General features: G+C 40.8%; 1 protein-coding gene across 2 annotated transcripts in view; it reads left to right on the plus strand.

Moving 5' to 3' along the window:
- The window catches only part of LOC106827211 (solute carrier family 28 member 3-like), a 52,457-nt gene extending 40,339 nt beyond the window's left edge, over nt 1-12,118 (plus strand). Inside the window, exon 18 of one of the 2 annotated variants that reach the window (XM_070495408.1) lies at nt 11,985-12,118. The gene's annotated coding sequence lies outside the window, so the exon portion shown is untranslated. Of the gene's footprint in view, nt 1-7,036; nt 7,424-11,984 lie in introns of those variants that run through there. The other variant, XM_070495409.1, reaches the window with a different exon arrangement.
- Nucleotides 12,119-12,488: the final 370 nt, after the last annotated feature.

Raw genomic sequence — 12,488 nt, forward strand, 5'->3', positions numbered from 1 at the left:
CTTCCAATTCAAGAGCATGGAATATCTTTCCATGTCTTTGTGTCTTCTTCGATTTCTTTCAACAATGTTTTATAGTTTTCAGTGTACACGTCTTTCACTTCTTGGGTTAAGTTTATTCCTAGACATTTTATTCTTTTTGTTGCAGTTGTAAATGAGATTGTATTCTTGAATTCTCTTTCTACTACTTCGTTGTTAGTGTATAGAAACGCAACTGATTTTTGTATGTTGATTTTGGATCCTACAACTTGAATGTATTTATTTATTATTTATGAAAGTTTTTTAGTGGAATCTTTACCATTTTCTATATATAAATCGTGTCATCTGCAAATAGTGACAGTTTCACTTTTTCTGTTCCAATTTTGATCCTTTTTATTTATTTTTCTTGCCTGACTTCTCTGGCTGGGACTTCCAATACTATGCTAAATAAGAGTGGTGAAAGTGGGCATCCTTGTCTCATTCCTGTTCTTAGAAGGATAGCTTTCAGTTTCTCTCCATTGAGAATGGTATTTTCTGTGGGTTTATCATATATGGCCTTTATTATGTTGAGGTATTTTCCTTCTATACCCATTTTATTCAGAGTTTTTATCATAAATGGATGCTGTATCTTGTCAAATGCTTTCTCTGAGTCTATTGAGAAGATCACGTGATTTCTATTCTTCATTTTTTTAATGTGGTGTATCACGTTGATTGGCTTGCAGATGTTGAACCATCCCTGTGTCCCTGGAATAAATCTCACTTGATCATGATGTATGATCTTTTTAATGCACTGTTTTACTCGATTTGCTAGTATTTTTTGAGGATTTTTGCATCAATGTTCATCAGTGATTTTGGCCTGTAATTTTCTTTTTGTGTGTTGTCCTTGTCTGGTTTTGGTCTCGGGGTAACATTGGCTTTCTAGAATTTGTAGCTTCCCTTCCTCTTCAGTTTTTTGGAAGAGTTTGAGAAGGATAGGTATTAAGTCTTCTTTGAATGTTTTGTAGAATTCATCAGGGAAGCCATCTGGTCCTAGACTTTTATTTTTGGTGAGGTTTAGGTTACTGTTTTGCTCTCCTTACTGGTGATTGGTCTATTCAAATTTTCTATTTCTTTTTGAGTCAGTTTTAGAAGGTTTTATGATTCTAAGAATTTATCCATTTTTTCTAGATTATCCAATTTGTTGACATATAGCTTTTCATAGTATTGTGATCATTTGTATTTCTGAGGCGTCCATTGTAATTTCTCCTCTTTCATTTCTGGTTTTATTTATTTGAGCCTTCTCTTTTCTCCTTAGTAAGTCTAGCTAAAGGTTTGTCAATTTTGTTTATCTTTTCAAAGAATCAGCTTTTGGTTTGATTGATTTTCTTCTACTGTTGTTTTAGTCTCTATTTCATTTATTTTTGCTTTTATTTTTATTATTTCCTTCCTTCTACTGATTTGGGGCTTTGTTTGTTTTTCTTTTTCCAATTCCTTTAGGTGTACTGTTAGATTGTTCATTTGGGATTTTTCTTCTTTGTTGAGGTAGGCCTGAATTGCTATAAACTTCCCTCTTACAACCGATTTTGCTGTATCCCATAGATATTGAGATGTACTATTTTCATTTTCATTTGTCTCCAGGTATTTTTTAATTTCTCCTTTGGTTTCTTCATTGACTCAATCGTTGTTCAGTAGTATTTTGTTTCATCTCCACATATTAGTGGCTTTTCTGACTTTCTTCCTGTAGTTGATTTCTAGTTTTATACCATTGTGGTCAGAAAAGATGCTTGGTATTATTTCAATCTTCTTAAATTTATTAAAACTTGTTATGTGGCCTAATATGTGATCCATCCTGGAGAATGTTCCATGTGCATTGGAAAAGAATGTGTATTCCGCAGTGTTTGGATGGAGTGTTCTATATATATATCTACTAAGTCCATCTGGTCTAATGTGTCATTTAAGGCCAATGTTTCCTTATTGATCTTCTGTTTGGATGATCTCTCCATTTGTATAAGTGGAGTGTTAAAGTCCCCTATTATTACTGTGTTTCTGTCTATTTCTCATTTTATGTCTGTTAGTAATTAATTTGTATAGTTAGGTGCTCCTATGTTGGGTGCATAGATATTTACAAGTGTTATATACTCTTGTTGGATTATTCCCTGTATCACTATGCAGTGCCTTTCTTTGTCTCTTGTTACAGTTTTTGTTTTAAAGTCTATTTTGTCTAATATAAATATTGCTCCCTAGATTTCTTTTCTTTGCCATTTGCCTGGAGTATCTTTTTCCATCCCTTCGCTTTCAGTTTGTGAGTGTCTTTAGGTCTGAAGTGTGTCTCTTGTATGTAGTATATATATGAGTCTTGTTTTTTTATCCAATTGGCCACCCTGTGCCTTTTGATTGGAGCATTTAGTCTGTTGACATTTAATGTAGCTATTGATAAATATGTAGTTATTGTCATTTTGTTACTTTTTTTCTGGGTGTAGTAGTTCTTCTCTGTTCCTTTCTTCTTCTCTTGCTTTCTTACCTTGAGGTTTGATGGATTCTTTAGTATTATGTTTGGGTTCCTTTCACTTAGTTATTTGTCTGTTTATTAAAGGTTTCTGGTTTATGATTACCATGAGGTTCACATAGAATAATCTACATATATAGCAATGTATATTGAGTTGATGGTCTCTTTAGTTTGACCTCTTTCTAAAAACTCTGCTCTTTTACTCCTCTCCTCCCACACTTTATGTTTTTGATATCATATCTAACCTCTTATTTTGTGTGCGTGTATCCATTACCCCCTTATCATTGAAATATGTAACTTTAGGACTTTTGTCTTTTCACCTTCATATTATCTTCATAGGTGGTTGATCTGCTACCTTTACTGTATTTTTGCCTTTATGAGTGATTTCATTGCCTTTCTCTTTTTTTGATAATTTTCTTATTCCTATTTGTGGTCTTGTGTTTCCCACTTCAATAAGTCCCTTTAGCATATCCTGTAAGACTGGTTTCTTGGTGATAAGCTCCTTTAACTTTTGTATGTCTGGAAAACTCTTTATCTCTCCTTGCATTCTGAATGATAACCTTGCCAGGTAGAGTATTCTTGGCTGTAGGTTTTTTCCTTTCAGCACTTTAAATGTATCATGCCACTCCCTTCTAGCCTAAGCTTTCAGCTAAGAAGTCAGCCAATAGCCTTATGGGGTTTCGATTGTATGTCACTTATTGCCTTTCTCTTGTAGCTTTTAAGATTCTTTATCTTCAATTTTGATATTTTAATTATAATATTTCTGGGTGTGGGCCTCTTTGGGCTTATCTTGTTTGGAGCTCTCTGTGCTTCCTGCACTTGGATGTCTGTTTCCTTCCTTACATTAGGAAAGTTTTCAGCTATTATTTCTTCAACTAGATTCTCTACCCCTTTGTCTCTCTTTCTTCTTCTGGGACACCTATAATATGAATGTTAGTGCACTTGATGTTGTCCCAGAGTTCCCTTAGACTGTTCTCATTCTTTTTAATTCTTTTTTCTTTTCTCTGTTCAGTGTGGGTGATTTCCTCTAGTCTTTCATCCAGCCCACTGCTCAGTTCTTCTATATCACCTACTCTGCTATTGAGTCCCTCTAGTGAATTTTTCACTTCCAATATTGTATTCTTCATTTCTGATTGGTTCTTTTTTATATTTTCCAATTCTTTGTTGATGTTCTCACTGTATTCATCCATTCTTCTCCCAAGATTGGTGAGCATTCTTATGACTTTTTGCTCGAACTCTTTGTCTGGTAGAGTGTTTATTTCTATTTCATTTAGTTCTTTTTCTGGGGTTTTGTCCTATTCCCTTGCTTGGAACGTATTCCTTTGCCTCTTCATTTTGCCTCTTTCTCTGTGCTTATATCTATGTAATAGGTGGGTCAGCTACATCTCCTGATCTTGGAGAAGCAGCTTATGTAGGAGACACCTTTTGAGGCCCAGCAGGGCTTCCTTTTCATCACAGTTCCAAATATTCCAGGAGTGACCTGTGTGTGGGCTACATGTGTCCTTCTGTTGTGGCAGGGTTGCTCTTGCTTCAGGTGCCCAGGGTATCTAGGCTGTCCCCCTGGCCAACCACTGGTTGTAGTGCTCAGCTGCCTGTGACTGCTATGGACCCTTCAGTCAGTTTATCGGGTGTGGTGGGCCCCAGCACAGTTAGCTACCAGGTCTAATAGAACATTCCTGTTGCAATTTTTCTGTTAAGTGAGTAGACCCCCAGCATGCCTGCTTGCAAGGCTCAGTGACTTACAATTGCTGTAGGCCCCAGGCCTGCAAGGCTGTTGTCAGCGCTCTCAGGATTGCAGCTGAGTGGGGCTGGCCCCGGGCATGGGAGTACCCAACTGCTTCAGGCTTTAGAAGGCAGGTCCAATTCCCTATGTGGCTGTTTAAGAAACACAGGTCCTCTGCTGCTGATAAGCTCCACTGCCCACAGGTCCACACCACTGTCAACACAGTCCTGGCCCATGCAACTTCTTGACCCCCTGGAGTGGACCCAGTCACCCCACTGCAGAAGCCCCCACATACTCTACCAACACCCCACACTCTCCACCAGCTCCTCACACATGCCTTGCCAGACAGAGTTGGACCCACTTGCCTGCCTGTAGGGGATCCAGGCACCCAGTCTATGTAGGCCAAAAAGTTGTCTGAGGGTTTGCTATTGGGTGGGGCCAGTCCCTAAGGTGGACTGCATGCCCTGGCTGAGCTAGATTAAATCAGCACTCTAGTCAGGGGGCAGACCCTGGACTAAAAGGCCAGGGGAAGAACTCCAATGGCATTTGCCAGCATCTGTGTCAGCATGCCTATACTAGGTCACAATAATGGCTGCCACCAATGTCTCAGTCCCTGGACAGGCCACCTCCCACCAAGATGCGCCCAGAGCCTAGCAGAGGAGTCTCTTTTCACCAAAGGACTGTGCACCTTTCTTTCTGGTGATTTTAGGTTGCTTTCCAAAATGGGTAAATTTGTGCATGGGCTCTTTAAGAGCTGACTATTTTCCACTCATGTCTGATATGTTTTGGGGGGTATTCCCCATTGTTGTTAATAGCCAGCAAAGCCAGATACTATGAGACTTGTCTCAGTTGCACTGAGTCTGAAGGTTGCTTATAGCAGCAACCTTCCCCTGCTCAGTTCCCTCACTCATCTCCATGGAGATTTGACTGATTGATATTCTCACTAGCCAAACACAGTGCACCATTTTATTAAACTTTTGGATTTTTCCAAATGCAAAGGAAATGGCATCTCAGTGTTGCTGTAATTCACATTTCTCTTGTTTAATGAGGCTGAGGATCTGTTTCAATGCTTAAGAGCCATGTGCATTTCTCCTTTTAGGACTAGTCTATTCCTATCCATCATCCATTCCTCTGTTGGGTAAGTTGTCTTTTCCTCAGACATTTATAGGTACCATTTTCCTATCGAGGAGCATAACCTTTTATCTGTGGTAAGAAGTGCACATATTTTCCTCAGATTGTCATTTGTATTTTTACTTTTTTGTAGTGCTTTTTTACCATATAGAAGTTGGTCCTATACTGATAATTTCTATTTTCCCCATTTATTTGAGATGCCACTTTTATCCCATACTAAAGCCTCATTTGTTGGAGTGCATGTGGACTTTCTCTTCTGTTCTGTTATCTGTCAGTCTACTCCAGTGAGGATAAATTGTTTCATCTTGAGGGGATCAAAGTGTTCTACCTGAGAAGATTCCATTTTAGTGTAAGGATTGTTTTGAGCTGAAAGCAGTTCGCTCTCTGCCCTCCCACTTACTCACTGGAGATGACTCATCAAAGGAGAAGGCCACCAACTTGAGTCTTTATGACACATCTTACTAAATAATTCTCTTCCTATTGTTCCCCCATATATTTACCTTCCCACAATTTACTGCCCCTGGGAGCCTGGAAGCACAATTTGCTGTGAATTTACTTCCCACAACTTACCCCCATTACTTTGTCTGGTTACGTTACAATATATCAATCTTTGTTAAAATGGAATATGAGTCCCCAGGTCTAATCACTTATTTGAGTTTTCATTACTTTCTTGTGGAGCTCCCATATATGTGTAAAATAAACCTTTTCTCCTATTAATCTGTCTTTTATCAGTTTAATTTGTAGGTCCCAGTCACGAACCTAAGAGGGTAGAGAAAAAGATCCTTTCCCTCCCCCAACAATTTCTAAAATGGAGATTATAATATCTACCCCAGAGAATTAGCCTTAACAATTAAATGAATGTGGAATGTTTGGCTCATAAGTTTCACCACTTATGATGAAGAGAAGGAGAATACTGCCTACTTCACTCTTGGGCAAAGAAATGCAGGTACCCAGAGGGTTCACAGATAATCACAGTTCAGGGATTAGCCTTTCCATTACCCTCTGATCTAACGGCTTCTCTACATGCAGAAAGTGATGTTCTCAATGATTTTCATAATGGGTTTGAGACGGTCTTAGTGAATTTTTCACTAACCCAGTTTGAAAGGGAATCTCTGGGCTGTTGTTTCCCTGAAACTGGCCTGCGGAGGCGAAATGTCAGATAAGACGAGACTTGAATTCCAGTTTAGCTGCTCGTCTCTGAGCCTCTGTTTCCTTCCCATCAGAAGAGGGATAATCCTGCCTCCTCCTCCTTCTGACAGGTAACGAGATGGTAACATCACAACAGTGGCCAGCACTGCGCCTGTGATACAATGTGTGTTCTAAATGTTAGCTACTCTCATTGCTATCATCACCGCATTCTTTGTTGTAATCACTAAAGATGATGGCTTCGGGTGGCTGAGGACAAATAAATGGAGGGTAATAAACACCAGAATTGGAAGGAAAGAAAGAGGGAAAGAATAATCAGAATATTAAAACCAAAGCTATCCAAAAAAATGAGATGTATTGGTGGAGGGACAGAGGGACACACAGATGGACAGCATGTGATAAAGCAAAAGAAAATGCTGACAGTAGAATCTAAGCAGTGTGTTTCTTTCAGGTTTGCTGTATATTTGAAAAAATTTTATAATAAAATGTTGGGAAAATTTTTAATTTTATGGTAACCCCCCATAAACACTCAAAGACGAAGGAGGATGGATTTTCCTGTCTTCATATTTCTGTAGAGTGAAGATCTTGTAACTCCCCTCCAGGCCGAAACATCAAGCTGTCTCTGTGACTGGGATTCACTCCCCTCCCCTCAGATCCGTGCTTCTTATTTCCTGCTGGTCCAGCTGACAGCTCCAACTGACACACACGCCACCAATATCACTCAGGTCCCAGGAGCCCCCGCTCATCCTCTTTCTCTCAGGCCCCAACTCTCAGAGTCCACACAGCTTCCCACCCAGAAAACCGCAGAGAGAGAAGTCGGGGCCTGGGACTGAAGCCCTGTTTCCAGGCACTTGGAACTCGGAAGACAACCACAGCTTCTCCTGTCACCATGACACAAGCGACCCTGTAGAGGGGCCAGCCTGGACACTGACGGATGGGGACAGTCTGCGCTGGTTGCCATGGTGAGCGGGGACCAAAAGGTGGTTTCTCCAGGCCCCTGGTGCCTGGCATATCAGGTGCCCCGAGCTGCCAGAGAGCTAAAAGGCCTCCTCAAATCCTTAACATTTAGGTAGGAAGGCAGCTGTGCGCTATTGGTCAGAGGTCCTGCTCCACAAAAGCGAGTGTTGGACCCTCAGAAACCTGGAAAATTAAGTATTTAAAGCAAACTCTGTAGGTTTTTTGAAATGACTTATTCATATTCTTGTTCAAAAGAAAGTTTAACTCCATTTTGAAATGTTTATCTTTGGGCAATCAGCATCCTCTAGTCCAGTATTTGTCAAAATGCTGTTCCCTGATCTATGGAATCAGAATCTCGGGGGTGGGGCCCAGGTCACTGCAGTTTTAACCACGTCCCTAAGGTCCTGGGCAAACTGAAGTTTGAAAATACAGCTCTAGTGGAGCTATAGAACTATAAAGTCTCCTGACAAACCGTTTTAGCCAGTACCTCCCAGCCTTCTCTCTATTCCGGATCTTTTTGTCACATCCTTCCATCCCTGTGGCACCTCAAGAGCTGCATTCTTTGAGAGAGATTTGTCCACCAAGCAAATTGCATTCATTGAATAATCATGATTTTCCCCTTTTTATCAAAAATGTATGTAATGCCCAACTGATTGGCAGAGAGAAGCAGTGTTAAGATGTTGCATTGATAGAAAATTCACTTCAAATCAAGGAAAGTGGATCCGCCCTCCCAGCCTCCGCCCTGGTGAGTGTATGTTGCTCCTCAGGCTTCAGAGATGCAGAGCTCGAGCTCACCAGGACCACCACTGAGCATCCCAAGGCGGGAACAGTTGAGACCTCTGTGGCATCAGAGCCCGTTCTGAGATTCACACTCGTGTTAGACAGAAACAATAATGAAAGCCATCCTCCTTCGAAGAATATAAACTTATTTATTCCTTCATTTACTTGTAATCACCCCTGCCCCCGTATGGACAGAATTTAAAATAATTCACAAAGATCCATAAACTAATCTAGATTACAAATAGAGGTACCACAGCCTGCTACTTGTTTCCTAATGGCCCATCTTCCCTTCCTCTATAGTATTAAGACTCCTCATTTTTAGCTAAAATACATAGCTACTCACATTTCTGAGCCATGGTTATAGCTAGGTATAGTCATGTGACTAAGGCCTGGTCAATGGGATGCAAATGGAAGTTGTATGTGCAACTTCTAAGAAGTGATTTTCAAAGGGAGGCTTTCTTGGTCCCTTTTCTCTCCTATTGTTCTTCCTGCTGACTGGATGCAGACATGTTAGTGAGAGCTCAAGCAGCCATCTTGTACCATGAGCTGGAAGCTGTGTGTTGAGGATGGCAGAGCAACACATTAGAAGTCTGGGTTCCTGATGACCATGGAGCTGCCATTCCAAACTGGGACCACCTACCTAGAATTTTACCTGAGAGAAAATGAAGCTTCTATCTTGTTTAAGCCACTGGTATTTTGGGTTTTCCACTCCTCTTAGCCAAACCTAATCCCTACTACTAATATAAATGAGAAAAAAAAAAAAAGATGGAAACATAGAGAGTCAGAAATAAACTTAACACAAAAATATATAGCATAAAATCATATATATGCTATGAATAAGTTGCAAATTTAGCTTCAAACTTTCTAGTGGTAAATGCTATAGTAAAAATTTTAAGGACACAATTCTCAGTGTCATAAGGTTTATTTTTTTAATTTCCCAGGAGAAACACAACTGTTCCTGATGCTAAGAACAAATTAATTTATCCTAAGAGTCTTCGTAAAGAAGACATCCATGATGTAATGTAATTAACAACAACTGCAACAAGTTCTTGTAGTACAAACAATGTGTTTCATGATGTTCTTCAATATAGGCCAGGAGAATCTGAGAGTCAATAATTTGAAATTTCCCTGTCTAGCAGTTTAATCTACAGTCATGTGTCACATAACAACATTTAGGTCAACAAGAAACCTCATATACAACAGTAGTCCCATAAGATTATAATGGAGCTGAAGACTTCCTATTGCCCACTGACATCATAGCCGTCATAACATCACAGTGCAACACATTACCCACGTGTTTGTGGTGATGCTGGCATAAACAAATTACAGCGCAGCCAGTCATATAAAAATATAGCACAGGAGCCAGCCCAGTGGCACAGTGGTTAAGTTTGCACATTCCGCTTTGGCGGCCCAGGGTTCACCAGTTCAGATCCCAGGTGCGGACCCATGCACCACTTAGCAAGCCATGCTGTGGCAGGCATCCCACATATGAAATAGAGGAAGATGGGCATGAATGTTAGCTCAGGGCCAATCTTCCTCCAAAAAAAAAAAAATAGAGAGAGAGCACATACAATTACAGTCATGCACTGCACCACATTTCAGTCAATGATGGACCACACGTACAATGATAGTCCCATAATATTAATACCATATGGCTGAGGTGTGTAGTAGACTATACGATCTAGGTTTGTGTAAGTACACCTGGTGATGTTCGCATGATGACAAAATCACCTAACGATATATTTCTCAGAACGTATCCCCGTCGTTAAGTGACCCATGGCTATAGTCCACTAGATTGAATCCTTTCTTTCCCATCCTCAGACACACTAGCTAGGTAGGACATGGAGAGGTAACTGGTTCAAGAATAAGAAGGTAGTTTAAAAAGCCAAATTGCTATCCGCTGAACCCATAACCAAGTTGTCTACCACCAGGACCAACACCATCCACGAAAAATTGGCAAAATTCATACAGCCTCCCTTTCACTACCCCATTCAACTTTCTTTTCATGACTTGTTTTCTTCTTCAATACATCCTTGAAGTTATTTGAATTTAAATTTTATAGGTTATTTCAAACCTATTAAAAATTGTGTGTGTGTGTGTGTTGTGTATGTATGTGTGTGTACCAGGGGAGGAACTCAGTGTGTGATTTTTCCACTTCTAGTCCCTACATATCTCCGAATATACAATAGAGGTAGACAATGAATAAAATTAAACTATGTAAGGCACTCATTTACCCATAAAACACAGGGAACAAAAATGTAAATATTGAACTTATGAGTCATGTGTCCCAACTGTGAACACCAAGTGGAGAATATCAGAAATTTATATCTCAGAGGAAACCACAGTGGTTTCCAGCACAGCCTTCCTTTGCCGGGGCAGCAAGGCAGGCACCCCTGAAGCCACAGGGACACGTTTTCAGACTCTCTAGTGAGATGCTTCCTGATGGGTCCTCATGTCTGCACTGTTGATTCTACGGCATTTCAAGCAGGCTCTCACCCTCCACAGACTTGCTGATCAACCCCGGGTCTCTTTCTGGATTTACTCTGTTGAAGGGACGATTTGTGAGAGCAGTGCGTGGGAAATGAGTGGTGAATGTGCGCTGCCTAAGCCAGAGGATTACATATTTGCATCCAACATGGTCCCTTATCATGTATAGCTGGGTTTTGTTAAAGTACGCTTCCCTAAAACCCAATATTGGCTTTGAGAAAAGGATACATTGCTTTTCGTTTGCTTGGTTTCTATCCTGAGCGTTACTATTTTTCAGGATGCAAATACTGCACTTACATTGTAAAACACAGATGAGGACATGCCTGCGGGAGACCCAGTCATTGCCAGTAACTCAAGTCTCACGACACAGGACACAACGTGAAGGCCTCTTTATCCCTTGGAGAGGGTCACCGAACACCTTTTCTTCTCCCTTTAATTTAAATTAACCTTCCCGTTTACCTAACTGCAGACCAAAGTCTCAACACTTTATCACTCTGGTCTTGTTGTTGTCCCCCAATGGTCCAAAGCCATCTTTTCATTTATATATTGAATTCACAGACAAATTCATTTCCCACAAATGGGATCTCTAATTAGGATCAGCTTCATTTGAAACTGTGCAGCAAATGGGAAAATGAGAAGATGAGAGAACATCATTAATAGCAACTGCAAATAACCTTTAAATCAATTGGATATTTTTCTCCGAGAAGTCATTCTTCTCTTCCATTTAGGAAATAGAGAAATTTTTCCTGTCATTGGCAATAATCTCAGCAGCATGCAGAATGATAGTAATAGTGATAATTTTTAAAAATGTCAACCCACACCTGGGTAGATCGTTTTCAGTAGAAAATACTTCCAGTTGCATCCTCATCTCCTTTGATCTTGCATCTGCTTTGTGTGCTGTAGAGGAGGTGTTTTTACTTCATTTCACAGACACAGGGTAGAGGGGTTGGTGGGGGAGTTGAGTTACTTAAGTTTGCATCTCAGTTCTACCGTGTATCACCTGAGTGACCTTGGAGTAGCTATTTAATATCTCTGAACCTCAATAAATCTATAAAATGAGGATAAAAATAGAACCTATCACGGACGGACGCTGTGATAAGCAGTAACAGACATGCGGTAACCCGGGTAAAACGCTGTAACTGTTAGTGGAGGACAGAGGGGCAAGTCGATCTTCCCAAGGGCGAAAAGTCTAATCTGCAGACCCAGGAAGAACCTGGGCCTTACCTGAGGCGAGAATTGATTTAAGAGCAGAACCAGGATCGCACATTCCCAGCACTTAATCTTTCCCATTTCTGCCAGCCCCTCAGCAGGAGAGCGCTCTGAAAGAATGGGAGGATTACCAACTCTCCTTTGGGGCTGGGATGCAACACAAACATTTGATGATCAATAGAAGACTCTATAAATAATGAACAGAACTCACAGAATTGTGCTTGGACTCCTGATGCCTGGAAATGCCTGCCATATTTTGCTTCTCCTCCAGGGCTCAGTCTAGGGTGGCCTGTGCACCTACGGGACAATGCACAATGCTGAAGTCCACAATTGGCCACAAGAGGGCAGGAGGTCACCAGCAAGGATGCTCAGGCCTAAACTTCACGCTGGAGCAAATCAGGCCCCAGGCGCTGATGATGTCTGACGCTGAGACCACAAACTGAAACATTCCAACCAACATCAACCCTAAACCTAAGTTAGTGCCCAAAGTTCTGCAGATGCCATTCCTCTGCCTAAAGCTCTCTGTCTCTTATTCAAGGCAGCGAAATAGGCACCTCCTCAATCTTCACACACCAAACGGAACCTCAAGGTGAT

Source organism: Equus asinus, chromosome 23 (assembly GCF_041296235.1).
Source record: "Equus asinus isolate D_3611 breed Donkey chromosome 23, EquAss-T2T_v2, whole genome shotgun sequence".
NCBI lineage: Eukaryota > Metazoa > Chordata > Mammalia > Perissodactyla > Equidae > Equus > Equus asinus.